This window comes from Myotis myotis, unplaced genomic scaffold, assembly GCF_014108235.1.
Source record: "Myotis myotis isolate mMyoMyo1 unplaced genomic scaffold, mMyoMyo1.p scaffold_m19_p_18, whole genome shotgun sequence".
Taxonomy (NCBI): domain Eukaryota; kingdom Metazoa; phylum Chordata; class Mammalia; order Chiroptera; family Vespertilionidae; genus Myotis; species Myotis myotis.
The window spans coordinates 25224495-25234033 of NW_023416322.1; the positions used below are offsets into that span (position 1 = coordinate 25224495).

At 43.1% G+C, this 9539-nt stretch overlaps 1 pseudogene; it reads left to right on the top strand.

Moving 5' to 3' along the window:
- Positions 1 to 2358: 2358 nt before the first annotated feature.
- LOC118672895 lies at positions 2359 to 3185 on the top strand (annotated as a pseudogene).
- Positions 3186 to 9539: the final 6354 nt, after the last annotated feature.

The window sequence follows — 9539 nt, forward strand, 5'->3', positions numbered from 1 at the left end:
AAAAGAAACATATTTGGACAGGTATTTTTTTTTTTTTATCTCTAGCTGAGCTTGAACTGAAGTTCTGCATGGAGTGTATCTTCCAGATCACAGCCTCATGCTAAGATGAGAGGGAACCTTTGAGACTCTCCTCACAGACCCCTCATAAAGTGGGACCAGTGAGTTCATGTGACTTGTGATAGAGGAAATATGAAAACAAATACTATAATCCTATGTAATGCCCATTGTAATTTAAAAATGTAAAAAATTTCAATTAAAAACACTTTATGATTCAGAAAGGAGAAAAGGATAATACTGTTTATAATTAGAACACTTCTGAGATGTACAAGGCTTCCCTCCATCCCTCCCACACACACAGTAAATGATCATGACTATTGGGGTGGTGAACACATAATACAGTGTACATATGTGTTGTAGAATTGTGCCCTTGAAACCTGTATAATTTTATTAGCCCCAACAAATTCAATAAAAAGGGGAAAAGTCAATGAATATGATGACTGACATGAGCTTTGCTTTCATGGAGCTTACATTCCAGTGGGAGGTGAGAGGATGGGAATCATGGAGGGAGAGGAGAAGGCTGCCTTGGTCTGTTAGGGATATCATTTCTATTTCCTGAGGATATTTCTAACTTTCCATAAAAATCGCTAATCTTACCAAGAATTAAAATGATGTAAGTAGTTTGTAGATTAGTAAGCATATTAAAACATGGGAGAAAGGTTCCGTCTGTGTAATCATGAAAGAAATGTAATTTAAAACAAGGATGAGGCACTACTGCATATTTACTGAATTAATTTTAAAAATACATTTATATGACATAAAATAATGAGTTAGTTTCATCACTCTGGAGAGCCATTTGGCTGTATATAATAAAAGCTATAGGATTTGTCATAGCCTACCACTTAGTACATCAATGAATGAAGATATATATATATATATATATATATGTGTGTGTGTGTGTGTGTGTATCCTATATAATAAAAGGCTAATATGCAAATCGACTGAACGGCAGAATGAGCAGTCGCTATGATGCACACTGACCACCAGGGGGCAGACACTCAACACAGGAGCTGCCCCCTGTGGTCAGTGCACTCCCCCAGTGGGAGGGCCACTCAGCCAGAAGCCCTGAGCCAGGCGCATGGCTGGCGAGTACATTAGTGGTGGCAGGAGCCTCCCCGGCCTCCATGGTGCCTACTGAAGGCTTAGGCCCGCTCCCCCCTCCACTAAGCCATCAGTCGGACATCCTTGGAGGGCTCTCAGACTGTGAGAGGGCGCAGGCCAGGCTGAGGGACCTCCTCCTCCCTTCGCTCCGTGATCTATTGCCCCAAAGAGGTAGGCCCCACCCACCTGCTGCTGGCCAGGTAGCCTGGGCCTCCCTCTTTGGGGCGCTCCATCACAGAGCCCCCTGATCGATAGCCCCGCAGAGATTGGCCTGGGCCTCCCTCTATAGGACAATGGTGGGGTGATGGCGGGCCCTCGACCAATCGCACCGCCTTGGCCCGCCTGGCACCAGTGCATGTCATAGCGTGGGCCTCCGGACTGTCGCTCTGCTGTTCGACCATTCAGTCATTCAGTCGATTTGCATATTACACTTTTAATATATATATTCAATTGAATATTAGCCATCCTTAAAAAAGAAGGAAATTCTGCCATATGGGACAACATGGGTGAACCTGGAGGACATTATGCTTAGTGAAATACGCCAGACACAAATGAACAAATACTGCATGAATTCACTTACGTGAAGTATCTAAAATAGTCAAACTCATAGAAACAGAGAGTAAGATGGTGGTTGCCAGGTACTGGGGGAGAGGAAGTGGAGAGTTGCTGTACAATTTCAGTTATGCCAGAAGAATGAGTTCCAGCTCTGCACTGCGACTCAGCTCTTAAAAGGATAAAAGCATGGTTCTCCAGGTGCCCTGAATCTCTAAACACAAGCAAGTTATCTACAGACTTTGAAAAGCGCAGTGGTTCTCAACCTTCCTCATGCCGCAACCCTTTAATACAGTTCCTCATGTTGTGGTGACCCCTAACCATAAAATTATTTTCATTGCTACTTCATAACTGTAATTTTGCTACTGTTATGAATTGTAATGTAAATATCTGATACGCAGGATATATTTTCATTGTTACAAATTGAACATAATTAAAGCATAGCGATTAATCACAAAAACAATATGTAATTATATATGTGTTTTCCGATGGTTTTAGGAGACCCCTGTGAAAGGGTCGTTCAACCTCCAAAGGGGTTGTGACCCACAGGTTGAGAACCACTGCATTAGAGGGACGTGCCTACACTCGCCCTCGCAATGTCCAGCATGCAAGTGCTTGTCCCGCCCCTGGATCAGCGCCATATGTACCATGGCCCTCATGTCAGCTGATTCCCGCATCGCAGAACTTCTCACAGAGCTCCATCAGCTGATCAAACAAACGCAGGAAGAGCGTTGGCGGAGTGAGCACAACTTAGTGCACATCCAGAAGACCCACTAGCAGATGCACACAGAGAACAAGATCTCTCCCTATTACTGGACAAAGCTGTGTGGCCTCTATACAACCGCAAAAGCTGATACAGTGGCCTAGTGCAACATCCTCTGGAAAGCCCTAGATAAGATTGTGGAAATCAAGTCTCTGTCAGTCAAGATCGCGGGCCTGTACAATGACTCAGAGCCCCCTCAGAAGGCCATGTGCAGGGGGGTGTTGAGGACCCTGCTGCAGCAGTCAGCCATGACCCTGCCGCTGTGGATCAGGAAGCCTGGTAACAAGCCGCCCCTACTCTGCAGGGCCATTCCGTCCTCTGGGAACTACGTGGCCAAACCTGGAGACAAGGTGGCTGCCTGGGTCAAGGCCATGGATGGGGATGAGCAGTGGATCCTGGCCGAGCTGGTCAGTTACAGCCATGCCACCAACAAATATGAGGTCGATGACATTGATGAAAAGGCAAAGAGAGACACCCTGAGCCGGCGGCTCATCATCCGGACCCAGAAGCCTTATTCCAGGAGCAGCTCATGCTGGCCCTGTATCCCCAGACCACCTGCTTCTACCGTGCCCTGATCCACACACCCCCACAACGGCCCCAGGATTACTACTCGGTCCTGTTTGAAGACACTTCCTACGCAGATGGTAACTCCCCTCCCCTCAATGTGGCACAGAGGTAGGTAGTGGCTTGTAAGGAGACCAAGAAAAAGTGAAGCAGGCTGGCAGTCTCCTGCCACCTCAAGGGGGCATGCAACAAAACATTACGTGATGAAATAAATGTTCTTCCCCTTAAAAAAAAAAAAAGAAAAAGAAAAAAAAAAGAATGAGTTCCAGAGATCAGCTGCTCAACATAGTGACAATACCATACTGTGCACTTGAAAATGTAAGAGGGTAGCCCTGGCCAGTGTGGCTTAGGTTGGTTGGATATCATCCAGTGTGCACCAAAAGGTTGCCAGTTCAACTCTGCACATGCCTGGGTTTCAGCAGGGGGCATGGAGGAGACAGCCAATGATGCTTTTGCTCTCACTTCAATGTTTCTCTCTCTATTTCTCTCTTCCCCTCTAAAGATCAATAAAAAAAATTTTAGAAATAAAATATAAGAGGGTAGATCTCATGTTGTCTTCTTATCCCAATAAAACACAGACATTTCCAAAAAAAAAAAAAAACACAAACAACTCTGTAGGTAATAACAAATATGTACTGTATAACACTAATTTTCTTTGACAGTATCTCTTCACTTAAAAATATACAAGTATTTCAAATTCTTAAACAGATATGAAACTATTATCTGACCTATTCAAAATAACCTTTTGGGGGAAAAATACCAAATTTAACTTTACTAGATCAAGGTACAAACTCTGTTAATGGCTGTGGGACTTTGGAAGTCATTAATCTTCTTTCCTCTTCATCTATAAAGAGGAATTACACTAGTTTTCCTACCAAATTTGGATAACTAGGATTCAAGATTTTAAAAATGTTTTTGTGATACTATTCACTTGTGCTGTGGGATTGCTCCCTGGTTCCAGCAGAGAAGTCCTGTCAGCTGTTGTAGATTAGAGCCACCCTTACAGGGGGAAGTTCCCTGATCTCCCCTTTGTGACAAGTATGCTCCATTCAAGGTGTCTGTCTTAGCTCAGTTGCTAGCAGATTATTTCAGCACAGCAGATGAATGGCAAGAACAGCATAATATGTTTATACCAGTCCCAGAGAAAGAAAGTAATATTGTTTACTTTGGGTCTATATATCCTGGGGAATTTAAGATGCCAGAGCAGCTCATTCACAAACAGCAAACATCATTTTTAGTAGCTGCTATAACAAATACCATAGACTGGGTGGCTTACACTAAAGAGTTTTATTTCTCTCATTTCTGGATGTTGGAAGTCCAAGATCAAGGTACTGTCAGATTCTGTCCTTGGAAGGCCCTCTTCTTGGCTTGCAGACAGCCACCTTCTCGCTGTGTGCTCACAGGGCCTTTCTTTGGTGTGTGCACATGGAGAGAGAATCTCATTTCCTCTTCTTTTAAGGGCACTAATTGCATCACGAGGGTTTCACCCTCATGACTTAACTTAAACCTAACCATCTCCCAAAGACCCACTTCCATTGGGGTTTAGAACTTCAACGTATGAATTTTGGAGGAAACACAAACATTCATCCCATAACAGTGTTTTGTTCAATGGCACTAAAAGCCAACATTCACAAGAGCACACAGCATACTCATTGTCTCAGGGAATGTGTGCTATACTAAATTCTCTCTGCTTCTGGCTTTTCCTCCTATCTGGAGGAGTATAACATTAGAAGATCAATATAATTATCACAGAAAAACAGCACTGAACTTTCATTTTCCAAGCTAGTCACCACAACAAATACACATTCTTTGCTAGGGCTTTGAGAAGCTCTCTTAATTTCCTCTCTTACTGGCTCTCAGTGGGTTTGGATATGACACACCTTCTCTCTTACTCACAGCCATAAAGGTGAAGGGCACACTGAGAGAGTAAGACTCACAAAGCCATGACTCATTTTTGTACCTTTTGGTTTTTGACCAAATGCTAACAGATGGCAAAAGATAAATAAATGAGTCTTCAATAATAAGGTATATGGAAACCAGTAACATTATGGGTGATTATTCAAGTTTCATTATTAATTTTCTTCTTCCTAATATTTTAAATAAATGTAGTACAATAGGCAAAGAATATAATCCAGTACAATCCAGTACTTTCTGGGAGTAGAGAGAAGTTGCATTTTGCAACTACATGTGTGGCTTATTCACACACATGCAAATAGGAGGTGAGGTAGTAACTGTTCACCATAAACCTTAGGGTTTCAGATCACCATGGAAAATGTACTTTATTTAACAAACTAAAAAATTAGTTTCTCTTTCAAAATGCATTCATTTTCTTTACTTAAAATCAACGCAAATGGGACAGTGCTTTCCAAAATGACCTAGATCAACATCTGATACAAGCTGACGAGAATATAGGGTTGGAAGAAGCCTGAAAGAATCCAGCTCCCTCATTTTCTAAAAGAAGCAAACTATAGGTCAAAGATAAATGACTTTCTCAGATCAGCAGCGCCCATGAATATTCATGCCCAAATGAGTCGGGATCTCTGGAGCCTCGTCACAAAGCCCTTTCCAGAACCTGTGGTCCCTCTGAAAGCTATGGTTCTAGAATTAACCTTTATTCCTCTGGATCATGACATTTTGAGAAAAGACAAGAGGCTGAAACAGCGGTATCCTTTATATGACAGTATCTAGATTATAGCAGGCGCTTAAAAATATCTGTAGAATTAATATACCAAAAAGCACATCATAGTGGGGGAAATAAATTCTGACCTAACAATGACAGCCAAAACACAAAAGGTGTAAGGATAATAAGTACAATTTCTCTAAGAGTTCCTTGATATAATTCTTACTTCCTCAACAATACTTTAAACTCTGGGTGATCTGGGGTTCTGTAATTTTTTTTTTTTTTTTTTACCTTCCTGACACTATAGTGCAAGAAATGTTACAAAAGCCTTTTTTGTTGTTGTTCCTGAAATCAGAACATACAGTATTTAAATGACATTTGCACTGCTTCTTGAAGTGGTGAACTGGCTGGCAGATAGGGTTTTGTTGTTATTTTTAAAACAGTTTATTGAAATATAACCTATGTACCATATATTAGCTCATCCTATCTAATAAAAGAGTAATATGCAAATTAACCATCACTCAGTCACAAAGATGGCGGTGGCCATGAAGCTGGAGCGAGCAGGAGGCTTGGGTTGCACCTGGAGATGAAGGAAGCCAAGCTTCTCACCTGCCCTGGCGGGCACTGGGCTTCACTCAAGGCTACAAAGTTTCAATTATAGAAGGTAAATAAATCCCAGATACCTGCTGAAAAAAGAAAAATGAAAAAAAAGGAGAGGCTGGGAGCTTGAGTCGCTGGGGGGTGTGGCAGCCTGAAAGCGGCCATCAGCCCCTCACCCAGGCTGGCCAGGCACCCCAGCGGGGACCTCCACCCTGAAGGGAATGTGGCCAGCCTGAAAATGGCCCTTAGCTCCTCACCCAGGCTGGCCAGGCACCCCAGCAGGACCCCCACCCTGATCCAGGACACCCTTCAAGGCAAACCAGCTGGCCCCACCTGTGCACCAGGACTCTATCCTACATAGTAAAAGGGTAATATGCAAACTGACCCTAACAGCAGAACGACTGGGAATGACTGGTCACTATGACACACACTGACCACCAGGGGGAAGATGCTCAATGCAGGAGCTGCCCCCTGGTGGTCAATGCACTCCCACAGGGGGAGCTCTGCTCAGCCACAAGCCAGGCTGATGGCTGCCAGCACAGTGGTGGTAGCGGGAGCCTCTCCCTCCTCCTCAGCAGCGCTAAGAATGTCCGACTGCAGCTTAGGTCTGTTCCCTGCTGGCAAGTGGACATCCCCCGAGGGCTCCTGGGCTGCCAGAGAGATGTCTGACTGCCAGCTTAGACCCGATTCCCCAGGAAGCGGGCCTAAGCCAGCAGGTTGACATCCCCTGAGGGGTCCCAGACTGCAAGAGGGCACAGGCCGGGCTGAGGGACCCCCCCGAGTGCACAAATTTTTGTGCACCGGGCCTCTAGTCTATAATAATAAAAGCATAATATGCAAATCAACCGAATAGCCAAACAGCAGAATGACCATCCAGATGACCTTCCAGCAGAAGCCAGGACTGGTTGTGAGGGCCAAGGCAGCCAGGGCTGCAAAGGCCTACTATTGCAGGAATTTCGTGCATCAGGCCTCTAGTTCGAAGTATAAAATACAGTGGCTCACTTTATTGCGCAACCATTACTCCAATAAATTTCAGGTCATGGTCATCGCCCCACAAAGAAGCTCTACATGTCTTAGCCATCACCTCTATCTCCACCCCAGCTCCCAGGTCCTGGCAACCACTAATCAGCTTTCTGTCTCTATAGATTTGCCTATTCTGAATTCCTCATGTAAATGGAATAACACAATATGCAGTCCTTTGGGTCTGGTTTCTTTCACTTAGTGTAAAGTCTTCAAGGTTCATTATGTTGTAATGTGAATCAGTACTTATTCCTTTTAATGGACAAATAATATTGCATTATATGGTTATGCCACACATTTTGAGCTTGTTTGGAGGTTCTAGCAGGGGAGCACAGCTACTCGTATACCCTTGACCGAAGACCGGTCCTCTCCTCGGGGGGAAGGTCGTCCTCTTCGACCGAAGCGCAGCTTCAGGAGGGACGCACATGGATCGGTGAGGGAGGAGGGGGACACCCGCCTAGCCAGCCAGATCAGCCGAATCAACCCTGGCAATCAATGGGGTGACAGATGTCACAGCCAGATCGCCCTCACATCCTATGCCACATTTTGATTATCCACTCATCAGTTGATGGACATTTGATTTATTTCCATTTTTTGACTATTATAAATCATGCTAATATGAATGTTCATAAATACATTTTTTCAAGGACATATGTTTTCATTTCTCTTGGGTACATATGTAGGAGTGGAATTGCTGGATCATTAGCAGATGGGATTTTAATACCAAAATAATTTAGTCAGCAGGGCATTTGTTGTGATTTATTTGGGAAATGGGGCATAGTAGTAAAAGTAATATCTGTCTAAAATAAATTGTTGCGAAGCCTAAAGAGAAATTTATCAATCTTTGTTGAGCTGGCTTTAAGTCCAGGGCCAGTCCTTGTCATTTCCCTACTGTAGATCACCCCACACTTCCACAGTACACTTCTCCCTCTACTCAATAGATCCACAGAATAATTATGAAAATGAATACTTAATATTGGTAATGTTATAGAGGGAAGATTGCTTTGTATAAAATGTATACAACAGTAGAGATATAATTTAGATGCTATAGCCACACTGTAACCTCTACAGCAATCCTCTTCGGATTCAATGTGAACTCTAATTTGGGTTCTTTATAAAGTGTAGAATGTGACATTTCTATTTTTAAATTAGATGATCTCCTTGTTTTCAAAATCTTCTAGTTATATGTTTGACTTAATTGATATTTAGTTCTTGATCAGGACAACCTGAATCTGAGGTACAGCATTATTTATTTGACAAACTGTCATCTTTTTCATATGCTTTATGTTTGCTTTATGACATAATTTCCAGGAACTCACTGTGGTGAAAACTGGGGACTTTCTGCACCAGTGTGTTGGACTGTACCCATCCTGACCTCACCATCAGCAATGCTGAAGATGACTCTCCAGTGTTATTATCAAGGTAGCACTGGTCAGAATGTGGTGTGGTGACCCTGGGCATGGTGGGCAGCCTCTCAGCAGTATACTTCACCAAAAAGTACCTGCTAGTGATAATCCTGTGCTCTTCATCTCTCTTTCTTCAGAGAAAAAATTGAAGGTCGTTGCCAAATGTCATTTACCAGGAGGATTAAATCCTCCTGGTTGTCGATCTTCAAAATTTCATCACGCAACTGAAAAGTCAGGTACTTGCTTTCCTTTATATTCAAGCTCTGAATGGCAGACTGAGACCCAGCTGGTTCCTTAATTCTTAGTTCAACTATGTTATAGCTTCCACGCTCGTTATACCCAAGTGCCTTTTCAATTATAAACATGTAAAATACGATCAGTTGGCCTGTTTTACCTGTCATGGTCAAGGTTATTCAAGTCAGAGGTCTTGTGAATCTGGGAAAGATGATGACTTTGGAAAGCATGCATTCAAGCCCTGACTGGCTCTTCTTTTTGGAAGATGAGCACTTTAGAAAACTCACAATTTACCAGAACCTCAGTTTATCTTTTGTAAGTTGGAGGTAATATAGTATGAGAGAAAAAGTATATGTGTGCACCAAATCCTACCTTATTTTCCTCTTCCCAATCAACAGAAGACTACATTTCTCAGCCTTACAAGCAGTGATCTTGGGGCCATTAAACTAAGCCGTGGACAGGGAAATTCCACCTTTAAAAGCATCCCTTAGGGACCTCTGGCTCTCTCTTCTTCTGTTATGGCAAACTCAAGGCCATGTGTTGTGATGTGTTCTGTGTTTTCTTACATCCCATATTTGTCTATGTGGCATCCATTAACCAAACTAATCCAGAGCCAAACTAA